The sequence below is a fragment of the Microtus pennsylvanicus genome, chromosome 8 (genome assembly GCF_037038515.1).
Source record: "Microtus pennsylvanicus isolate mMicPen1 chromosome 8, mMicPen1.hap1, whole genome shotgun sequence".
Classification (NCBI taxonomy): Eukaryota; Metazoa; Chordata; class Mammalia; order Rodentia; family Cricetidae; genus Microtus; species Microtus pennsylvanicus.
In genome coordinates, this window is record NC_134586.1 from 106,893,423 (window position 1) to 106,916,291 (window position 22,869).

Genomic DNA, 22,869 nt, shown 5'->3' on the forward strand with positions numbered 1-22,869 from the left:
CTGTGCAAGAGGATGGGAAAACAAAATATTTACTCTGTGAGGAAAAATACTTAAATAGATCATTACATATTGGTTAAGTTAATTTATTTATTATATGGTTAATTATTATGAGGAACTGGGCAATAAACTCTGATATAATCTTCCCTGCTGAACTTGAAAGAAAATTTAAGATCAATGGTTGAATAACCAAAAGTGAATTTTTTTTCAAATGCAAATAGCTTGCATAAAGGGATTAAAGACTTGAGCAAGTGTGATACAGGCAGGTGGCAAGAACTGTTAGCTTTCTTGAGAGTTTTGTTAAATTCTGTGGAGAAGAAATAGAAAAAATATGGATTGAATAGAGACAACAAATATTCTTGTAATCATACAAAGAGCTAGAAATCATTTTTTTTTAGCAAGAGAAAGCCAGTGAATAAATTCAATGTGAGAATAGATGGTTGTTTTTATGTACTAAAGCATCAATTTGGGAAATCTGAAAAATTAACTGTAGGCTGGAAGAAACAGGGCAAGAAGGCCAGTGATAATTGCTGTAATACAGAAGAGATGTTCTGGCTCAGAGCTCAGGTTGTATCCATGGAAACCCAGAGAGAAAGAAAAAAGAAAGATTTTGGGGGGTATTCATTAATTCTTCTGCTCCTCAAAAGACTCAGTGATTAACACTATGCAATGCAACAGAGAAGAAACAAAGATTGATCTGTCAACAATTTTTTCCCAAGCAAAAGTGTGTTGAAATAAAGTTAACAGGCATATTATTTTTGGCCTGTGTTACAGAGAAGAAATTGACCCAAGATACTAATTCCTATCTTTTTTATTTTTTTTTCACATTTTTAATACTTTTCCCACTTTGGAATGAAAGTATATGCTTAATATGTTGGCATCCTCACCTAACTGGATGTATACTTTATGTATTATATTTTTGCACAGTTTCCTCACTAACTCAGAAAGCTTTGTTTCATGCTACTGTTTGATGACTACGCGTAAGTTCCTATGCAACACAGATGTGTAAAAAAGTGCACATGGTTTAGATGGAATCCAAAGAACAAAACTAGCTAAAGCAAAGGAAACACTTGAAATATTTTTCCTCACTTAATATAATAATTTGCTGTATTGCTCAGTTTTGAAGTGTGTCCATTTTAAATCTGCAGAGATCAAGAAGCAAATAGATAAACAAGCTTAAATCCAATCAACCATTACTCAGCAAAGTTTCAAATGATGGCTGAAGTTCCAGCAAATTATAAGCAATATCACTCAGTATAAGATATATAGTATTCTTTATTCACAATGGACATTCAGAAATCTCACAAATTTTATGGCAGTTGGAAACATATTCTTTTTCTCCTTTTGAATTTACAATGTATTGCTTCTGAAAACTGACTACTGTCTTGAGATGGTTTTCTGTGAATATGTCTTTGGATATGTATCCTAATAATGATTTTCTGCTACATTCCAAAATTAAGAACGTAAATTCACAGTGGAAATAAGCTTTCAAAGAAGCAGAACTTAATATAGTGAGATCTATGCTGGACTAATCAATTGGTGCCTCCATAATGTGTATAAAATCCTTTACTCTCAAGAGGTAATTTTTTAAATATATATTAAAGAAAATCACTCTTGTGAAAGTAGAGAAATTCCTAAATATCCTGGTATTGATTGAGTATAGGGAGTAGAAAAATAAAACCTGATGAAACTCTTTCTAATACATAGATTTATGGAATTTGGCAATAAGAAGGGATATGGAAAGTAGAGGGTATAGAGTTTCTATATGGTAAGATCACATTATGCAATGCATTTGAAGAGCCAGGGAAATCAGTAATAAATCCTTTTATATTTTTCATAAATGGTAAGTCAGCTATTGCATTATTATTGTTTATATATTTATAAAAGAAATTGTTGTCATTATATAGACAAAGCAAGTTACATTTATGAATGTGTATGTTTATACATATATACATGTTCAAGAAATGAAGATTAATGAAGAAAGACACTATGAATTGGAAACGGAGTAAGGAAGTATATAAGGGTAAATAGGAGTGTTTAGATGGAAGAAAGGGAATGACAAAATGCTGAAATTATATTATACTCTCAAGAATAAAACAAAACAAACAAGAGAAAGAGAGAGAGAAGGGAAGAAAGAAAGAAAGAGATAGAGAGAGAAAGAAAGAAAGAAGAAAGAAAGAAAGAAAGAAAGAAAGAAAGAAAGAAAGAAAGAAAGAAAGAAAAAAAGAAAGAAAGAAAGAAGTTGGTGGAGACTGACCCAACCCTGCATGAATACCATACCACATGCATGGACAGAGTCACTGTTTGAGCTAACCAGTGTTCTTTTAAGAGCTTAAAGACAATGTTAAAAATAGCCTCATCTCCAAACTAATTCAGTGTTTTCCCTATGTAACATAAGGGAAATTATATGTAGGATCTCACTTGAGTTCTTTAATTTTTATCGTTTTCTTTTAAATTTCTCCCAATATATCAGCAATATCCGATATCACAAGACATATGCTAAATGATTTTGAAGATCCACCTTAGAGATGACTTTGAAATGAGAAAGAATACAGTAGGGGCCTCTGTAGTTTACCATCTAGACAGAAACACTTTAACATAGTGAAGACACTTAATTAATAAATATTCAGAAGAACCGCTAAAATCTACTTTGCTTCAGGCTAATTATGTGCATGAAGTTCCTGCAAATGAGGACAGTCTGTTTAGAGGAGTCCTAGCCTTGCCAAAACCTTGTCACATTAGTATGCTGTTTGAGAGGACTTTGAATATCTATTCTAAACTCTGACTAGCATAGAAGGAAATGAGTGGAATTCTGTAAAGAACAATGACATCAGGTGGAATTGTATAGTGGGCAGTTCTGCCCATCTTTATTTATGTTTCCCAACTGTCCTATGGGGATTTTATCTCTAATAAATTCCAAAATAAAGGTCTGTGGCAAACATTGAAATAAGATGAGTGAATGACCAGGGCAGAAAATTGGAACATTTGATAGGGTGGCTCCTATATGTGTGGAGCCTGTGTATTTATGATCATTGCATTTGCCACTCTGAAAGAAATTATTTGAAACTTCTCACCCAAGAAGCCAGTTTTACTTAATATTCTTAGAGATGGATGCTGTCTCAGCAAGACAACATTATTTGGCTTCCTTGAGTTTATACTGCAGAAATTGCTATAAGACTATCATTTATATGAATGTACCATCATGATATATTTAGACAAAGGGCCTTGTGGTGATTCAGTGTTCCAATTATTTTGATAATGGATCCTAATTATTGCACTCTTCTACCACTTAAAAACAATTTCAAGCCAGAAAAAAAAAACTAAACTATTTGAAGAAAAATAATATTATATGCCTATTTTTTAATCACAATTCTGATTATTGAAGAGAAAGTAAATTAGAATTGCTAATTATGAAAATCTCCAATGACCTTGGGTCTTTAAGAAAGACTGTAGAGTCAAAGCTATTAGGAATTGAAGATTTGCAACCATTGGAACTGTGGAAAAATCTGTCAGAGAACAGATCCTGATTACTACATTCTGAGATTAAGAAATGATTAGATTCTGCAAGATTCATCCTTCTGAGTTGCTCTTGAGAGATGTGCACTCATTGATTCTTGCTTACTAGTCCTTCAATCTAAAGTGCTTTCAGTTGGAGATTAAGGGTTAACATGTATGGAATGGCAGCTGACTCCTGCACTACTTGCTAATAAAGATTGTACTTCTTTTATTAATGCTGGCTCCTCATGAAGCAAGGAACAGAGTACCCATTTTAATCAAAATCTCCTCCAAAATTGAGAAGAGTTATTTCTCACTGAGAATGCTACTTACTCTCCTTTTTTCTGTGTTTTTCTTCTCTATTTAAAAATGTCAGATCATATTTTTGTATTCTATTTGCATTTCATTTTAATCTTGTATATTCCTTAGATTTTCTGTTACCTTTATCTTGCTTGTGTTTGTTATGCTTTATAAATATTTGGTTTTATTTATTCTCTTTTTCTTCTAAGCTTTTCTGTTGTGAGAATTCCTTTATGGTGAGATGTAAACAATGTCTACCAAAATGAAGCATAATTCTATTAAAGTTTATCCTAGTGTCCCATTGAGTTCGTTGAGTTTACTTTAAAAGCATGGTTGAGTATTTCTGGCAGAAACATGAGTGAGCCTAAAGTATCTTAAAATCTGTACTCATCATAAATGCCATGACTCCTGCATGTACCTATAGAGGAATACTCTCTCCATTACCATCCTAAAACCTTTAATCTAGCATTTATCTGAGACTCTGAGGCCAAGGGAAATAAGGGAAGAATTGCATGAAAATGTCTATGAAGAGTATCTCAACAAGATTAAGAGAAGCACGGCAATAGTCCACATAATCTACTGAAGAAGGGGCTATTTTGCTTAGGGAAAAGCATGCAAATATTTGATGCATCAAAAATTATGTATTATTAAGGCTTTTCTTCCAAAATTTCTGTCTCTCTGTTGGGCTAATAGTGTTCACATCTAAATTACAATGATACATCAGCCTCAGTCAATCCGTATGTGCATGTATATCTATATCCATAGCCACATCTAAAAAAGGTGCCTGTAATTTATGTACATTTATATCTGTATCTGCATCTATATTTGTGTCCACAGTTACAGGAAATCTTTCTCTGCTTCAATTTGTTTATTTCCATCCCTGTATCTGTATTGATATCTATATTATCCTTGTTCATGTCATGTAGTTGTAATGTACAAATAGAAAATGCAGGTTTTAAACTTCTTCCACTGGTTTTGTCTTCATCACAAATACTATCTATCTGGATGTTGAAGAAATGTAAGCTTTCAATTATTATACATGAATCTTTGTTATTTTTGTATTTGATTTCAACTTTTACTTTCTTTTCTCTTTTTTAATCTATTTCTTAAAATAAATCTTCTCTCATTTTACATATTTATCACAGCTCACTCTCTGTTGAGACTGCTTGTTTGTTCTTAGATACCCAGAACTAAAATAACTATACAGAAACTGTATTAATTAAATCATTGCTCAGCTTATTATCTCTAGTTTCCTACTGGCTAGCTTTTTCATCTTAAATTAACCCATTTCTAATATTTTATATTTTACAAGGTTCATGGCCTACTGGCAAGTTTTCAGCTGATGGGTCATGTCTTTCTCCTCTGGCAACTCCATGGCTTCTCACTTACTCCACCTTTGCTCTCCTCTATCTGCTTGGAACTCCCTCCTTGCCCCATTCTGCTAAGCCATTGGCTGAAAAAGCTTTATTCATTAACCAATAAAAGCAAAACCTTGACAGAAGGAATTCCCACACCATTTCCTTTTTTCTGTTTAAATAAAAAGGAAGGTATTAACTTTAACATAGTAAAATTCCATATAACATAAAAGGTATTAAGCGAGAATTATGGTTATGACATTTATATCTACTTTATCTTTCTCAAAACTAAGGAAAATTATAATCATAACTATCTAGTTTTCAACTCCATTAAAGACTCCAGAGGGAAATAATACTACCTAAGTATTATTTGCTTCACTTCCAAAACTCTAGAATTGAAAGAGACATCTCACTGTCTGAACAGTCACCCATATTCCTCTGTACCATTGGAACATCCCTCTTCAGCCTACAGGCCATAGTATTTGCCAGACTTTCCCATGATGCAGGAAATTTCTAAGATAGTTCAACCTACATTGGCAATTTGTAAGTTACTCTCTTCTGTGTCCTGCAGAGTGTCTGGCAGTTTCTTTCATGAAGCAGTAAGCCTGAAGGACCATTTCACCTTTAAGCAAGTTCAGCAATCATTTATTTTTCTTTGGGACCTGCATGTCCAGTCCATACGGCATAACATCAAGCAATCCAGGCAAGAGAAGTTTCTTCCCAAAATGGTTAACCAACTCCACAAGGAGCCTCTTTGATCGATGCACATTTTCTTCTTGAAGTAATTGGTGCTGCCAGGAGAAGATGTGTCTCAGTGTCATGAAAAGTCCTAAGTTATCAAAACATTTTAAATGCCACATTCTGTAATTCCTTGAGAGTTTTGAAGAAGTACTATCCATTTGAAATATATCTCTGTTAATCTAGAAAACCTAGCTAACATGATTACAAGCTTGAATGTTAGAGATGAGTGTCTACTAACCCACAGCTTTAATTACACATTATTTTAAATGAGCATCACAAATACAATACCTTAATCAAGAGAATAAATATACATATAACAAAATTGGCCTTAACTTTGTATCAATAAACCAATATCCATACCAATGCAAAGTATTTATCTGTATAGCATATCCCCGTTTAAATATAAACAAACATTAGTACACAATATTTGAGAATTTGGGCATAGTCCTTTCCAAACTGCTTTCTGCTCTTTGTTGGGCAAAGTAATTTTTGGGAGCATTCATGGTGATCTTTTGTGGGGTTGTGGTCCATTAAACAACATTATTCTGGAAAGAATCCACAGATTCTTATCCTTTGTGGAAACAAAAGAAGAACCTCTTTTCCAAAGCAACATATCCTTAGACCCAAATTCTGAAGCAGAGATGCCTTTAAAACATATATTTACTCTAGGGCTTCACTCCAGCCCCCTGGCAACCACTTTTGAAATGTTGGACAGAAAACTCCATTCCAAGCTCCCTTTCCTGGGAGTGGCCACAGCCCAAACTCCACCTCTGAGAAAGCCAGCCAAACGGTGACTCTTCCCACAGGCTATTTAACCTGCCCCCCAGAGAATGAACTCATGATCTTTGTTTATCTCTATCTGGTGCTCAATTCAGATCTCCCTGCCCCCCCCCCCATTTTCCTAAGGGCCACCCGGAAGTGCTGGCACCCATTAAATCTGAACATCTTCTAATTCAGTTTGATTTGGTTTGATTGGAGTTACTGTGTTGGTGGAGAGGCTTGCCCATCAGAAAATACTTAACATTTGGAGGTCCCATGGAATGGAGGGAGCTGTCTTTCCCACTGGCCCAGGGCTCCATGTTAGAAAACACCCTTCTCAGCGTGCTCTCTGCAAGGCTAAAATCGGCTTGTCTTGGTGATTTCCCCCTTTTCATGTATATGCCTGTATTGTCCAGGGCCCATTTATGTTTATGTTTGTTGTTTGTCCAGGCATCTGTATAAGTCACAGTCTGTGCCAGGTGCCCCAACTTCACAAGCAGCAAGGCAGTTTTGTTTGTTGAGGTGGGATTGAGTGGATATAGATATCTGCCCACTCATTTCTCATGATCCTTCTGTTTTTGATTCAAGAGTCTTATCACAGTGGGCACATTGTGATAGGCATTGTGTCCTGAGATTTGGAATAAACTTGTAAAATGGGCTCTTGCAATTTGAAGCCACATCTTCTATGGCCCCTTGGCTGCCTTCTATCAAATATCTATAAATTGGGACTGTCCAATACCATGTGCTCTCAATGGCTAATTTTTCTATGCACTAAGATCTGGCCTCAATATGAGCTTGACAATGGGACATGATGACCACCAGAGGAACTCTTAAATTTTCCATCCTCTGTGACCACAAAAATTTTTACCAGTGTAAAGATAAGTGGACAGAAATCTCATATGTCCATGTTTTATGGGTGCTGTGCTCCCATCCCTGCCTCAGTAGCCAGTGTTTTACAGCAGTGGTTTCGGTTGTCAGGGTCATGGAGCCTCCAGATTCCTAACTGTCTGGGAATTGGGACTCTGAAAGTTCTGCCATGACTATGCTGCCAGAGATATGCCCCCCCTCATAAAAATCAATTACAAGATACCATGGTTCAGTATTCTAGACTGGACCCAGCCTCCCCAGCTGGAGCCATGGTCCTGTCTACCCATTTAATTTCTCAGTCAGTACCAGATATTAGAAAAAAATTTAAAAACTGAGGATTGATGTGGGAGAGTCTTCTATTTTGTGTTGATTTCATTGGTTAATAAAGAAACTGCCTTGGCCCTTTAATAGGACAGAAAATTAGGTAGGCAGAGTAGACAGAACAGAATGCTGGGAGAATGAAGCCAAGTCAGGCAGTCGACATGATTCTCCCACCTGAGACAGACGCAGGTTAGGACCTTTACTGGTAAGCCACCTTGTGGTGCTACACAGATTACTAAATATGGGTTAAAGCAAGATGTGAGAATTAGCCAATAAGAGGCTATAGATAACGGGCCGGGCAGTATTTAAAAGAATACAGTTTCTGTGTAATTATTTTGGGTAAAGCTAACTGGTGGCAAGGTGCCGGGTGGCGGAAAGCGGCTTGCCTCTCCTACTATAGAGGATTGTCTCCCAAACCCCCATAAAGGAATTGGTAAAAATGGCCTTTAAAGTTTTTAACACCCAAGAAGAGGTAGCTGAGTCCTCCTGACAGATGAGGCTGCAGCTGGTAGGAAGTCTCCATGCCCAAGCCCTAACAGCTTCCTTGAGGCCACCAGGACCCCCAGAAGGGGGATAAAGGAAGTCATCCATGAGCCTCCATCCACCCAGATCTCAGCCTAAGTCACCCTCACCAGGAGCCTGTTACAAATGTGGCCTAAATGACCATTTGGAAGAATATTGCCCTGGGCCTCTAATGCCCATGAGCCATGCCCTATCTGCCAGTAGCCTGGACACTGGAAATCACAATGCACCCATGTGAGCTTGTCCTCTATGCAATGCTATGGAGGTCCAGCCTCACCAACATTGGTAAGACTGTACCAGCCTTCTAACTACTCAGCCCGGTCGAGATTTGACAAGGTCCAGTCTAAGTAACTCTCAGTGCCCTCTCTGAGCCTACAAGTAGCAGGTATGTCTATTATGTTTCTTTTAGAAATGGAAGCTACCTGCTCTGTTTTAACATCCCACTCAGCCACCTGCATTTCTGTCACTAATTGCAGTCATGGGAGTAAACAGGACCTACTCCTTCCCACTTAAGACTCTGCTACTGCTCTACATTCTTACCCGACAATTCTTTTCTCATTCTTTCCTAGTCATACCTGCTTGCCCTGTACCTCTACTTGGTCAAGATATTCTCAGCAGCTTTGGGACCACACTCAATTTGGCTCCCACACCTTCTTCTTAGTCACACTTTCTTCTCACCTTAGAAGCCTCACAGGTTCCTATCCCAGACTATCCTGTTCCTACACTCCCTGATCCAGTAGATTCCCAGGTATGGAATACTTCCACTCCTGTAGTTACTACTCACCACCAGACAGTACTAGTTTGCCTTAAAGACCCTTCCTCCTTTTCTTTCAGACGCCAGTTTCCTATTTCTGAAACACACTGTGGAGGTCTTAAGCCTATTATTACCCACCTCCTATCTCAAGGACTTTTAATTCCTATCAACTCACTCTGCAACACTCCCATCTTTCGAATGTGTAAGCCCTATGGCACTTACCTTTTGGTTAAAGACTTCTGCCTCATAAATGAGGCAGTTTTTCTAATTCACCTGCTGGTTAACAATCCATACAATCTCCTCTCTAATGTCCCTCCTTCTACCTCTACTTTACTGTTCTGGACCTAAAGGATGCCTTTTTTACTGTCATTTTACACTCTGACTCATGCTTACTCTTTGTCTTCACTTGGGAGGACCCTGACCCCTGGTCCTCAATACAGCTTACATGGACTATTCGCCCTCAGGGCTTTTGAGACAGCCCCATTTCTTTTGCCAAGTTCTGGCTCAGGATCTCTCAAACTTTGACCCTACTCCTAGCATGCTTCTCCAGGATTTTGAAGATCTCCTTCTCTGCAGTCCTCCATTGTCTCTGTCCCAAAAGGCCACCTTTGTGCTCCTGAACTTCCTCAGATCCTTGGGATACTGAGCCTCATCAGCTGTGCTCTCACATGGTGGTGTATTTAGGTGTTCAACTCAGGATGGGGTCTAATATCCTCACCTCTGACAGGGTCCAGATCTTGCGGGATTTACAAAACCCAACCACAGGGGCTAGTATGCTCTCATTTGGGGGCCTGCTAGGGTTCTTCCTTCATTGGATTCCTAACTTTGCCATTACAGCCAAACCTTTGTACTGGGCATCCAGAGAGACCCCCATGTGTCCTCTCATCCACCTGGCCATTGTCTACCACCACTTCTCTCTACTGAAAGATGCCCTCATAATAGCTGCTGCTCTTGCTCTTCCAGACACTATGAGACCTTAAGACCTTTATACAGATGAGAGGTCAGGAGTGGCCATGGCAGTTCTAACCCAACAGGTTGGGCCTTAAAATTGGGCTGTCATTTTTTATCCAAATAGCTGGACTTCACTGTCTGTGGATAGCAGCCATGTTTAAGAGCTCTGGCAGCAGCAGCTGAACTCACTCAGGAGGCTCTCTGATCATTTTGTCAATGCCAAACATGGTATATTCTACCCACTGCCTCTCAGACCTTCTGGGTCATCCTTCCCTCACTTACCTCTGAAATTATCACACAGAAACTGTATTCATTAAATCACTGCTTGGCCCATTAACTCTAGTTTCTTATTGGCTAACTTTTACATATTAATTTAACCCATTTCTATTAATCTATGTATCACCACATGACAGTGGCTTACCTGCAAAGCTTCAGCATATCTGACTCTGGCAGCTCCATTGCTTCTCTTTTAACTCTGCCTTCCTCCTCCCATGCTATAGGCCAAGCCAGTTTTTGTTATAAACACATTAGGAAACTACCAATCAACATATGCAGTGGTCATGTCCACTAACATAGTTAAAGCCACCCTCTTGCTTGCCAATGGGAACCTCCTCATAAATGACCAAATTAATTGCCTTGACTAGAGCACTCCAGATAGCCAAGGGCCAACAGGCTAATATTTATACTGACTCTGAATATGCCTTTTTAATAGCCCATACCCATTTTGCACTCTGGAAGGAAAGGGGCTTTTTTTTTTTTTTTTTTTACTACCAAACGTTCTCCCATAGTTAATAGACCCCTTATATACAACCTCTTGCAGGTCGTCCAGATCCCTCCAGAAGTATCCATAAATCACTGTTGAGAACACCAATCTTCCAAGGACCCAGTGGCCTTAGGCAATGCCAAGCCTGAATCAGTGGCCTGAAGGCTGGCCTCACCTGCTTTGATTCCACAGAACATATTTTGTTTTTGACTTGTTCCTACCAGCCCTGTTACCAATCAGAAGAGAGGGACAAATGCATAAAAATGGACCACAAAAAGAAAGGATAGATGGTTCTACTTAAATAACTGTCTTATCCTTCCTCAAGACTAGGCATTGTCAATTATTTCAGACATCCACCAGACCTTACAATAGAGCCCAAAGCTTTGTTCCATTTCTTAGAGTCCTTCTCTGACCTTACCCATCTCCGAGATCATATTTCACATGTTCACTCCTTCTGCCAGACGTGTGCCCAGGCCAGTAAACAGGGTGCTTTCCATATATGTCAGTCCCTGTATCTGATACATGGACAGTAACTAGGCAAGGTTGGCAGGTTTATTTTACCCATATGCCTACTGAAAAAAAAAAACTTTGTTATCTCTCAATACTTGTAGACACATTTACAGGGTGAATAGAAGTTTTTCTGGCCTCTAGGGAAACAGCAAATGTGGTGGCTCAAGTACTCCTGGATCACATCATTCCTCCATTTGGCATCCCATGAACCATGGAGTTTACATCAGAAGCTCTCAACATTTCCTGGAAATTCCACATCCACTACCACACACAATTTTTGGGAAAGGTGGTGAAGGCTAATGGACTCATCAAACAACAGCTAACCAAACTCTAGATTGAACTCAGGTTATCTTGGCCCTCCCTTCTTCCAATTGCCCTTACCTCTCTGCAGGTCACCCCATGTTCTCTTATGAGCCTGAGCCCTTTTGAGCTTTTTTTATGGCAGGCCCTTTCTCCTTAATCACCATCTCCCAGCCCAAACTCCTGCAGTGGTGGGGTACCTACCCTACCTCTTTCTTCTGAGACCCCTTCTCTTTTCTCATGCTGACAGCTGTTTCCCTGCCTCCATACCAGTGGTCTCAAATGTCTCTCACACAGTAATCCTCACCACCCCCTCGGCTGTCAGGCTTCTTGAATACCCATGCTGATTCTTACCATCTATCCAGGCACAAGTGGGGGCCCCTACTCAGGATACTTGGTCTGCCCAGCTGTTAGGACCTTCCACCTTCTGGTTTTCCAAGATGCCACAATAAAGGGCCTGTCTGCTTCTGGTCCTAGTACACTCATCTTTGTTGGTATAAACAAGATGGTTAATAACAATGTTTTTTTCTTCTAGCCAATTGCCTTCTCATCTCACTCAAGGAACGGGTGCCTAACATTTCCAGGATGGCAGTAACTGGATTCTTCTCCAGCCACATCTCTCACTGAGTGTGAGCCCACCAACTCCCAGCTCTCCCCTCTATCATGTCACCCCATGACTGCAGGAAGTAGTCAGACTTTAGCTGGTGCCCCTTTATCCAAAGAGAGTCTGGAATGTTTGGTCAGAAATATCACCTCAGCTCCCTGGCACCCCTTTATATAAAGAGTCTGGAATATTTAATTGGGGGTTTCATTCCAGCCCCCTGGCATCTATTTTTGAAATGTTGGGCAGAAAACTTCATTTCAAGCTCCCTCCACTGGGAGTTGCCTCATTCCAAACTCTACCTTCGAGAAAGTTCGCCAAATGATGACCCTCCCCTAGGGAAAGTCAAGATGACTCCCACACGCTATTTAAACTGCCCCCCAACAAATGAACAAGTGGTCTCCACTTTTCTCTCTCCGGTGGTTATTATGGTTCTCCTTCTCCCCCCTCCATGATTTTCCTGGGGCTACACAGGAAAATTGCCACCCATTAAACCTGGGCATCTTCTAATTCAGTCTGATTTGATCTGACTGGTATTATTACATTGGTAGAGAGGTTAGGTCATAAAATACTTGACAGTTGGTTTAGCTTAACAACCCATACAATGAAATGTCTCTCTGTACTTAGGCTCCTCTCCAGTAAAAAATTCTTTAGCAACTTCCTGTTTTGGTAGGACAATATTCAGACCATTTATTACAGACTGAACAGCCTTTCAAAAATGATTTCCAGTCTTTCTTTGCCTTTATCTAGCACTCCTTTTGATCTTGTTCACTCTTTCTTAAGCACATTACTCTCTTATCTGTTCCTTGCTGTGACCTAGCCCTACTACAAGTTCATTCTATCCTTAGGAACTCTGCTCCTTCTGTGACCTTTCACATATGGCTGCTTCCCCATTCTCCACTAATTCTCCATAGCATTTGAACTTGTCAGAGTCACTTCTCCTGACTTTCTCAGCTTAAGCAAGCATTTTCTTCTTCACCATTTTATCATTTTATTCTTATTTTTTCTACTTAACATTTCCATTTTATTTTTCTCACTTCACGTGTTTTAAGACATGTAAGACCTGTCTCCTAATGTCCACACATTACAGTCTAGAGAGCAAGTATCTTACTTCTTTCTCTATTGAAAGAATATTGAACTGCATATGGCATCGAGGCAATACACTATAAATATTTGCTATATTCATTGCTGTGCTTTAGCATACATTTATCCAAATTGAGTGGACACTGAGAAATTGTACATAAGCTTCCATAAATTATTAGAAGCTTGTAATTGATTTCTATCCACAGTGAGAGGCCCTTATAAACCTGGGAAACATAAGAAATATAGAAGGTAACATCATAAAGTCCATTGCTTGGTAACAACAGGTAAGGACATGCTGTAGAAGACCATTTGTTCATTTCCTGGTCAGCCAGAATCCTGAAATAACCACACAGAAACTGTATTAATTAAATCACCGCTTGGCCTATTAGCTCTAACTTCTTATTGACTAGCTTTTACATATTAATTTAACCCATTTCCATTATTTAAATTTACCATGAGGCTCATGGCCTACCAGCAAGATTCTGGCAAGTCTGTATCCAGCAGCCACTCCATGGCTTCTCTAAACTCTGCCTTCCTTCTCCCAGCATTCATTTTAGTTTTCCCTGCCTAGCTCTACTCTACCCTATTACAAACCTAAGATAGTTTCTTTTATTAACCAATGGCATTCACAGCATACAGAGGGAAATCCCACATCAGGGACAGTCTGTAATAAGAGTTTTCTTTGGCAATGTTCTGCTTTCTCCACAAATCTCATCTACTGTGTCCAGACATTCTGATGACAGGATAAGCCCTTAACATTGTATTTTAGTTTTGAGATTATAACTTAGTTACAAGCTCTGTTCCTTTCTTTTTCTTCCCCCAAACCCTCCCATATACCTCTTGCCACTGTTCTTCATATTCATATAATCTTTTGTTAGTAATCATTATTGCATTCATGCTGCATAAGTATATAAATATATTCCTAAATTGAATCAGTTGAGTCCACATACTGTTATTTGTATGTATGTTTCAGGGTTGACAGTTTTTATTCTTGCCTGTTCTCTAATTTGGCCCATGAACTTGGACACTGGAAATAGTCCTAGCCTCATTTTGTAGGAAGACAATGAAATTGACCATCTAGTTGCAAAAGAAATCATGATAATTTTGCATAACAGTTGATTCTGATTTTATTTAGTTTATATGTTTTATGAAGAAAGCAAAATTTTCTGAAGACACTCTCACTTATAATTATCTTAATTTTGAGGTAAAGATCATGGTCCATATTTACTATTGCTGCTTTTCAATAGTTGGGATCTTATAGAACATGTATATATTTGTGTGTATGTGTGAAGCTGTGTTTATAACTCTCAAGCCACATTTTCTACTACTCATTATCTTCCTAATGTTTTCTTACCTGTTAAATTTTTATAATTATCTCAGGTTCTCATCCTCCTATAATGAAAAGCTATTATATTTGAAACATAATTAACAACAACCAATCATTCAATGAATTGTTATTGAATTATTATGTGGCAAACAATGAAATAAAGAATTATAATATTTTGCTATGTAAACAGTTTTATCCTAGGTCAATGCCTAGAACATACTATATGCTTGCTGATAATAATTTCAATTATCTTGAATAACATGGTATTGTATTGGTAGATATTTTGAGGAAAAATTAAAAGGCATAAGCCTCAGAAATAATTAAAAGAAAAAATAAAAAGACAGGAAATGACACAAGGTTCGAGTTATACAAATAATAACATGAATTATTGAGAGATCAGATGACTGTTATTCCAGTCAGTCATGGGGGTCCCTACATGTGTCACCACAGGGGAAACACACCACACTCACTCATTAACATTTGCATAAATACTCAATAAAATACTGGCAAACTAAATCCAATAGCATATCAGACCTATCATCCACCATGATCAAGTTGGCTTCATCCCAGAGTTGCGCGGATGGTTCAACATATGAAAATCTGTCAATGCAATCCATCATATAAACAAACTGAAAAATAAAAACCACATGATAATCTCATTAGATTCTTAACAAGGTTTTGAGAAAATACAACATCCCTTCATGATGAAGGTCTTGGAGACAGCAGGGATATAAGGAACATGCCTAAATATAATAAAGGCAATATACACCAATCCAACAGACAACATTTGTAATTCACTCTCTTAGTAAATATCTTTATGTGGTTTAGGTATCAGGGTAAAAGTTGCCTCATAAAAAGAGTCTGGCATTATTCCTTTTGTTTCTTTTCTGTGGAACAATTTGAAGAGCATTGGTATTAGTTCTTCTTTGAAAAGCTTGTAGAATTCTGGGCTGAAAACCTCTGGTCTTGGGCTTTTTGTTTGTTTGTTTTTTCTTTTTGTTGGGAGACTTTGATGACCATTTTTATTTCTTCATCAGTTATATATCTATTTAATTTGCTTATATGTTCTTGATTTAATTTTGGTAAGTGATATTTATCCAGAAAGTTGTCCATTTCCTTTAAGTTTTCCAATTTTGTGGAGTACAGGTTTTTAAAATATGACCTGATGATTCTCTGGATTTCCACAGTATCTGTTGTTATGTCCCCCTTTTTATTTCTGATTGTGTTAATTTGAATATTTTCTCTCTGTCTTTTATTTAGTTTATCTATTCTGTTGATTTTCTCGAACAACCATCTCTTTGTCTCATTGATTTTTTTTGTGTTGTTTGTTTCTATTTTATTGATTTCAGCTCTCAATTTGATTATTTCCTGCCATGTAATTCTCTTGGGTAAGTTTGCTTCTTTTTGTTCTAAGGTTTTCAAATGTTCTGTTAATTCACTAGTGTGGGATATTCCCAGATTCTTTATGTAGGCATCTAGTGCTTTGAACTTTACTCTTAACACTGCTTTCATTGTATCCCATAAATTCAGGTATGTTGTATGCTCATTTTCATTTAATTTTAGGAAGTCTTTAATTTCTCTATTTCTTCCTTGACCCATTGATGATTCAGGTGAGCATTGTTCAACTTTTATGTGTTTGTGAGCTTTCTGGAATTAGTGTTGTTGTTGAGTTCTAGTTTTAAGACATGGTAGTCTGAAAAAATACATGGGGTTACTTAAATTTTTTGTATCTCTTGAGGGTTGTATTGTTACTGAATATGTGGTCAACTTTTGAAAAGGTTCCATGAGTTGCTGAGAAGAAGGTATATTCCTTTTTTTAGGTTAAATTATAACTTTTTAAAATTGACTTTTGTATTCTTTTTTTGTTTAAATGGAATATTCTATATATGTCTATTAAGTCTATTTGAATCATAACATCTGTTAGTTCCTTTATTTCTCTGTTAATTTTTTGTCTGACTGACCTTTACAGTGGTGAGAGTGGAGTTTTGAAGTCTCCCATTATTAGTGTGTGGGGTTTAATGTATGATTTATGCTTTAGCAGTATTTCTTTTTCATGTGTGCCCTTGTATTTGGGGCATAGATGTTCATTAATGAGAATTCCTCTTGATGAATTTTTCTTGTGACTAATATGAGTGTTCTTCTTTGTCTCTTTTGATTGATTTTAATTTAAAGTCTACCTTGTTAGATAATAGGATAGCTACACCAGCCTGTTTCTTAGTTCCATTTGTTTGGAAAAAAATTTTCCCAACCCTTTTTCTCTGAGGCAATTTCTGTCTATGAGGTTTAGATGTGTTTCATGTATGCATCAGAAGGATGGATTCTGTTTTTGTATCCAATCTGTTACTCTCTGTCTTTTTATAGGTGAGTTGAGTCCATTTATTTTAAGGAATATTAATGACCAGTGATTTTGCTATCCCCTGTTAATTTAGTTTTCATTTTTGGTGATGTTAATTCATGTGTTTTCCCCTTCTTTGAGATTTACTGCTGTGAGATCATCAATTGACCATGTTTTTGTTGATATAGCCAACTTCCTTGGGTTGGAGTTTTGTTCGAGTACATTGCATAGGGCTGAGTTTGTAGCTAGGCATTGGTTAAATCTGGTTTTGTCATGGAATATTTTGTTATGTCCTTTTATGGTGATTGAAACTTTTGCAATGTAGAGTAGTCTGGGCTGGCATCTGTGGTCCCTTAATGTCTGTATAATGCTTGACCAGGACCTTCTGGCTTTCATTGTCTCCATCGAGAATTCAGGTGTAAATCTGAGAGGTCTGTCTTTGTATGTTACTTGGCTTTTTTCCTTTGCAGCTCTTAATATTCTTTCTTTATTCTGTATGTTTGGTCTTTTGATTATTATGTGGCAAGGGGATTTTTTTTTAATCCAGTCTGTTTGGTGTTCTGTAAGCTTCCTGTATGTATCTTCATAGGCATATCTTTTTTTAGGTTGGGAAAGTTTTCTTCCATGATTTTATTAAATATATTTTCTGTGGTTTTGAGTTGAATTTCTTCTCCTTCTTCTATACCTATTATTCTTAGGTTTGGTCTTTTCATGGTGTCCCATATTTCCTGGATATTTTGTGTTCCACTTTTGGTTGATTTAACATTTGCTTTGACTGATGAGTCTTTTTCCTTTATTCTGCTGTTTATGCTCATGTTTGTGGTTCCTGATTGTTTTCTCATGGTTTCTGTTCCTATAATTCCCTCAGTTTGTGTTTTCTTTATTGTCTCTATTTCAGTTTTCAAGCCTTGAATAGTTTCTTTCATATGTTTCATTGCTTTTTCTTGGTTTTCTTTAAGGGATTTGTTGATGTCTTCCAATTTTTTATTTGTCTTTTTCTTCAATTCTATGAGGGAATTTCTCATTTTCTCTTTAAGGCCTCAAACATTCTCCTGAAGTTATTTTTAGGTCATTTTTTTTCTGCTTCATGAATATTTGGTTTTTCAAGTCTTGCTGTTATTCAGTCACTAGATTTTACTGGTGTTGTGTTACTCTTTGTGGTCTTGTGTGTGTTCTTATCTTGTTTACCCCTCTTTTCCTCTAATTGGTGTAGTTGGGGCTGTCTGTGACTCTGGTGATCAATCTTCAAGGTACCAGTAGATCCAAAGCTCAGATGGTTGCTCCTCATGTTGCAGTCAATGCCATAGTTCCAGTCACCCAACTGGTCACTCTGTGTTCCCAGTGATTGCTTAGTGTTTCCAGGGTTTTCTCTGTTCCTGTAGAGTTTGCTGTTCTAGGTCAGCTCTGGCCTATGTTGCTGGCTCAAACCTCTTTCTGTAAATGTTCTTGGTCTGATTCTGCTCCTGCAGAGGTCTCCAGTTTGGGATTGGACTTGCAGAAGTCCTGGCTCAGGCCTACTCCACCAGAGTTCCCACACTCACACCTGGACCCTCAGAGGTCCTGGTTTAGGCCTAGTACCTCAGATGTCCCAGACCTGTCTCAGATGCCTGGACCTGCTGGTTCTTGGCTCAGGTCTACCCCTTCCAAGGTCCCAGACTTATGCCCACACCACCAGAGGTTTCTGGGTTTTGCCACAGCCTCATAGCTCCCAGATCCATGCCTGAATCTGCAGAGGTCTCTGGCTCTGGCCCACTCCCTCAGTGGTTGCTCCCCTGTACCTGCTCCTGTGGAGTTTGCTGTCTCAGGTCTGCTCCAGCCTAGTTTGCATGCTCGGTCCAGTTTCCACAAATGTCCCTAGTATAGATCCACTCCTGCTTTGGTGAAGTTCACTGTCCCAGGCCCGCTCCAGCCCAGGTTGCTGGATCTGTCCTGCTCTTGTGAAGTAGCTGCCTCAGGCTTGTTAGTAATTATCTTTATGCACAATGTTGACAATGTCTCCTTTAAAAGATGAGAAAAAGTGCTCAGAAATTCTTCATATGTTTGCTCAGGACAATTAATAAACTTATGCAAGACTTCTTTCATTAACTGATCTTCATCCATATCTCAAGTCTCAGTAATTGGGCAGGCATTCCTATTCATGGGGCAACTCTCAGTACCATAGCTGTCTATCACCTTTGTGCCCATCTAGACACTTCTCATTTTTGGAGTCCGTATCCAGTCACCCTAGATGGCTCTAGTCCTGAAGCACCATGAAGACAGACCATAAAAAAAAACCAATTAAGAAACTCTTAACTGAATGGAGAAATAGCTTTCTCTTGGGATATTAGATAAACACATCAATTGTTTATCTAATAACCAAATTCTCAGCCCTGAAAATATATGTACAATAAAATTATAATGAGACAGTTATATGTGTGTGTGTGCAGCAAGAATTAATCAAAAGAGGCCATAACTTTAAAAATAGAGAAAGGAGAGATGTATGAGAGAGTTTGTAAGAAGAAAAGAGAAGGCAGAAATGATGTAATTATGTTATAATCTTGAAAGTAAAAGAAAAAAGTGAAAACAGAAATATTCTTAAAATGCTGACCTAAGACAAAATTGATATTTTACCAAATAAAATAAGACTGTTGACTTATTTCTGAAACATTTTCAAAACTTACTTGAAATTTTTAAATTCAAGATGATCTTGAGGAATAAAAATTTGCGATCCTAGAGAAGCTAAATAATAAGGTGAATCCAAAGACAAACATATAGGCATCCTCCTGAATATTAACCTTCATCAGGCGATGAAAGGAGACAGAGACAGAGACCCACATTGGAGCACCGGACAGAAATCTCAAGGTCCAAATCACGAGCAGAAGGAGAGGGAGCACGAGCAAGGAACTCAGGACCACGAGGGGTGTACCCACACACTGAGACAATGGGGATGTTCTATCGGGAACTCACCAAGGCCAGCTGGCCTGGGTCTGAAAAAGCATGGGATAAAACCAGACTTGCTGAACATAGCGGACAATGAGGACTACTGAGAACTCAAGAACATGGCAATGGGTTTTTGATCCTACTGCATATACTGGCTTTGGGGGAGCCTAGGCAGTTTGCATGCTCACCTTACTAGACCTGGATGGAGGTCAGGGTTCCCACAGGTCAGGGAACCCTGATTGCTCTTCGAGCTGATGAGGGAGGGGGACTTGATCGGGGGAGGGAGAGGGAAATGGGAGGCAGTGGCGGGGAAGAGGCAGAAATCCTTAATAAATAAATAAATTAAAAAAAATCACTTCCATGAAATTTTTGTGAACTTTCTAGTCCTAAATGATTACATGGTCTAAATGAATTTTCCAAAAGCAAAAAATAATTTTTAGAATTATATTTTACACTTGAAAAAGAAAACAAACATGACAAATCTGCATGTATTATGGGGCATGGTTATGTGTTGCATTATTTACTTATAGTTTTCCATGACTTGAGAATAGAAATGCTGTTAAAAGAAGACTTATGTGTTGTGGGAGCTGTGGGTTGCGTTCCTGCTGCCCCAGCTCCCAGCCACTAGCTACCTTATGCCCCGAAATAACAACACGCAAATTGTATTCTTCTAAACACTGCTTGGCCCATTATATCTAGCCTCTTCTCGGCTAACTCTCGCACCTGGACTAGCCCATTTCTAGTAATGGGTGTAGCACCCCAAGGTGTGCTTACCGGGAAAGATTCAGCATGTCTGACCTGGCGGCTTGCTTCATTGCATCTGCCCTGGAGAGGGGAGCAAGGCGTCTGAGCTCACTTCCTCTTCCTCCCAGCATTCTGTTCTGTTTACTCCACCCACCTATGTTTTAACCTATCAGGGCCAAGCAGTTTCTTTATTACTTAAACAATGAAATAAACAGATTGATATATGACACTCCCACATCACTTATGTGGGAGGAATCACGTGGATAGTCTTCCATTGAATTAGAGATACTAAAAGAAATGATTTACTAAATAAGTAATTTTTTTCTTTTATCCATAGATAAAATATACTCATCCTCAAAAATATTGAATGAAAGTATTCTACATTTTACATCCAAATCAAAAGAAGTTTGGGGTTATTGTGGAGCAACAGGTTGAAATCAAGTGGAACGTGACTGGGTGGTTTATAAAGGAAGCAGGCAGTCTTTGTTTCTTTGCAATTTTTTTTCTTCAGAAACAAATAAATGTGTACGTTTCTGTTCTTCTAATCTATCTGCAGCTCTTATGATATCAGCATTAGTCACAATAAAACCACAGACACTTTCAGAATAGATTTTAGATAGAAAAAAATTACTTGTCTTATATTTAAAATATATATTTTATTCATAATTTCTTAACAAAGTTTCCAAATTTTAGTTCTTTAAATAGTGTTTTGATACTGAATAAAAAGCAAATAGCTTGCATGGGATATTGAAATTTATAATGATTAGAATTTTTCAAGGACAGGATATTCTTTCTCTTTATAGAAGTAAGATTTGGAAATCCAAGAGGTAGTTCTCCACATCTAGGGATTTTTGCTGCTATTGGAATAGAATGGATAGTAATTTGAAACAACTAGGTGGCTCTATACAGATAAGAATTTATTGTGTAATAAAATATCAATAATCTTTCTGAGGATTTGAGATGAAAAGAAATGTCTCTCAATGCTTGGGTTTGAGTAGCTGTTCTTTTCCAGTATGTGATTTGAATGAGTATGGTTTGTTGTTGTGACAATGAACACGATGATTCTTGTCAGGCAATTAACAACCTTGAAATATCTCTATGGTCATCCTGGGGCATACTTTCTCAGTTTACTGAAGCTTACAGAACACCTTTTCTAAGTTGAGAATTTCTCACAGTGTAAATTCTGTGTGTGTAACATAAAAGACAGACACTCACTTGTCTAGGTTTTCTCTGAGTTCAGACATAAGAGTAAAATCTTAGCACTAACATTTAGGTATAACAGGAGATTTCAGTTTAGAGAACCATGCTACATAGAAGGATGTTGTTACAGAATTCATTCTTCTGAATAATTAAGAGATAGTGGGAAAGCAAAACACTTTCAGTGGTATCTAATTTATGGCCATGTCTGTAGGGATGTCTTGTGCTGGTGTTGACCTTACAGGCTGCAGAGCATCTTCTCAGTGGCAGCACCACTACAAACTTCACAGTGTAGTCACAAAATGAATGTGAGATCTATTCCTGGTTTTGTAGTTTCAAAGTTTTATTTTTGATTCCTGAAAATTTCCTGTAAGCTATCTTTGCATTTTTTTCCTGCTTAGCCAACTAAGTATGATGTATTCTGTTGATGACCACCAAAGATCATGACTGAAATGTTTTTTCTAAGTGTTATAGAACTTGTTCATGTCACGCTCATCAGACTGCTTTTCTAGTAAATGGAAGACTCCCATAACTAAGCCCTTACTACTGTATTTATTTTATTTTATTTTAGGAATTGAATCCTGAAATTTTGAGATCACTAATATAATTGTAACATTGGAAGATTTCACTGGATTTTCAGTCAAAATTGTCTCCAAAATAGAATTGTTTGGTGTGGCAAATAAAAATATGCTTGGGGCATGAATACTGAAAAGATGGTTCACATGAAATTCAAATTTAAATGTATTTCATCTGACAATAGAAAATAAAATATGCAAATAGGCAAAAATAATGAATGCAAAAGAATTTCTATGCCATAAACACATTATTACAGTTGTTTAATCTATTATTATTGTCTAAAGTCAAGTATCTACTTAGAAGCATAAGTAACATACCTGGGGGTTACAAATATTTACCTCAACACAATTAGATTGCTTGAAGAAAGAACTAATTATTGTTATGAATGTCTAGTTTACTTGAAATAAATTAATATTCAAGATACATTGTGGACCAAAACACTCTCTCTCAAA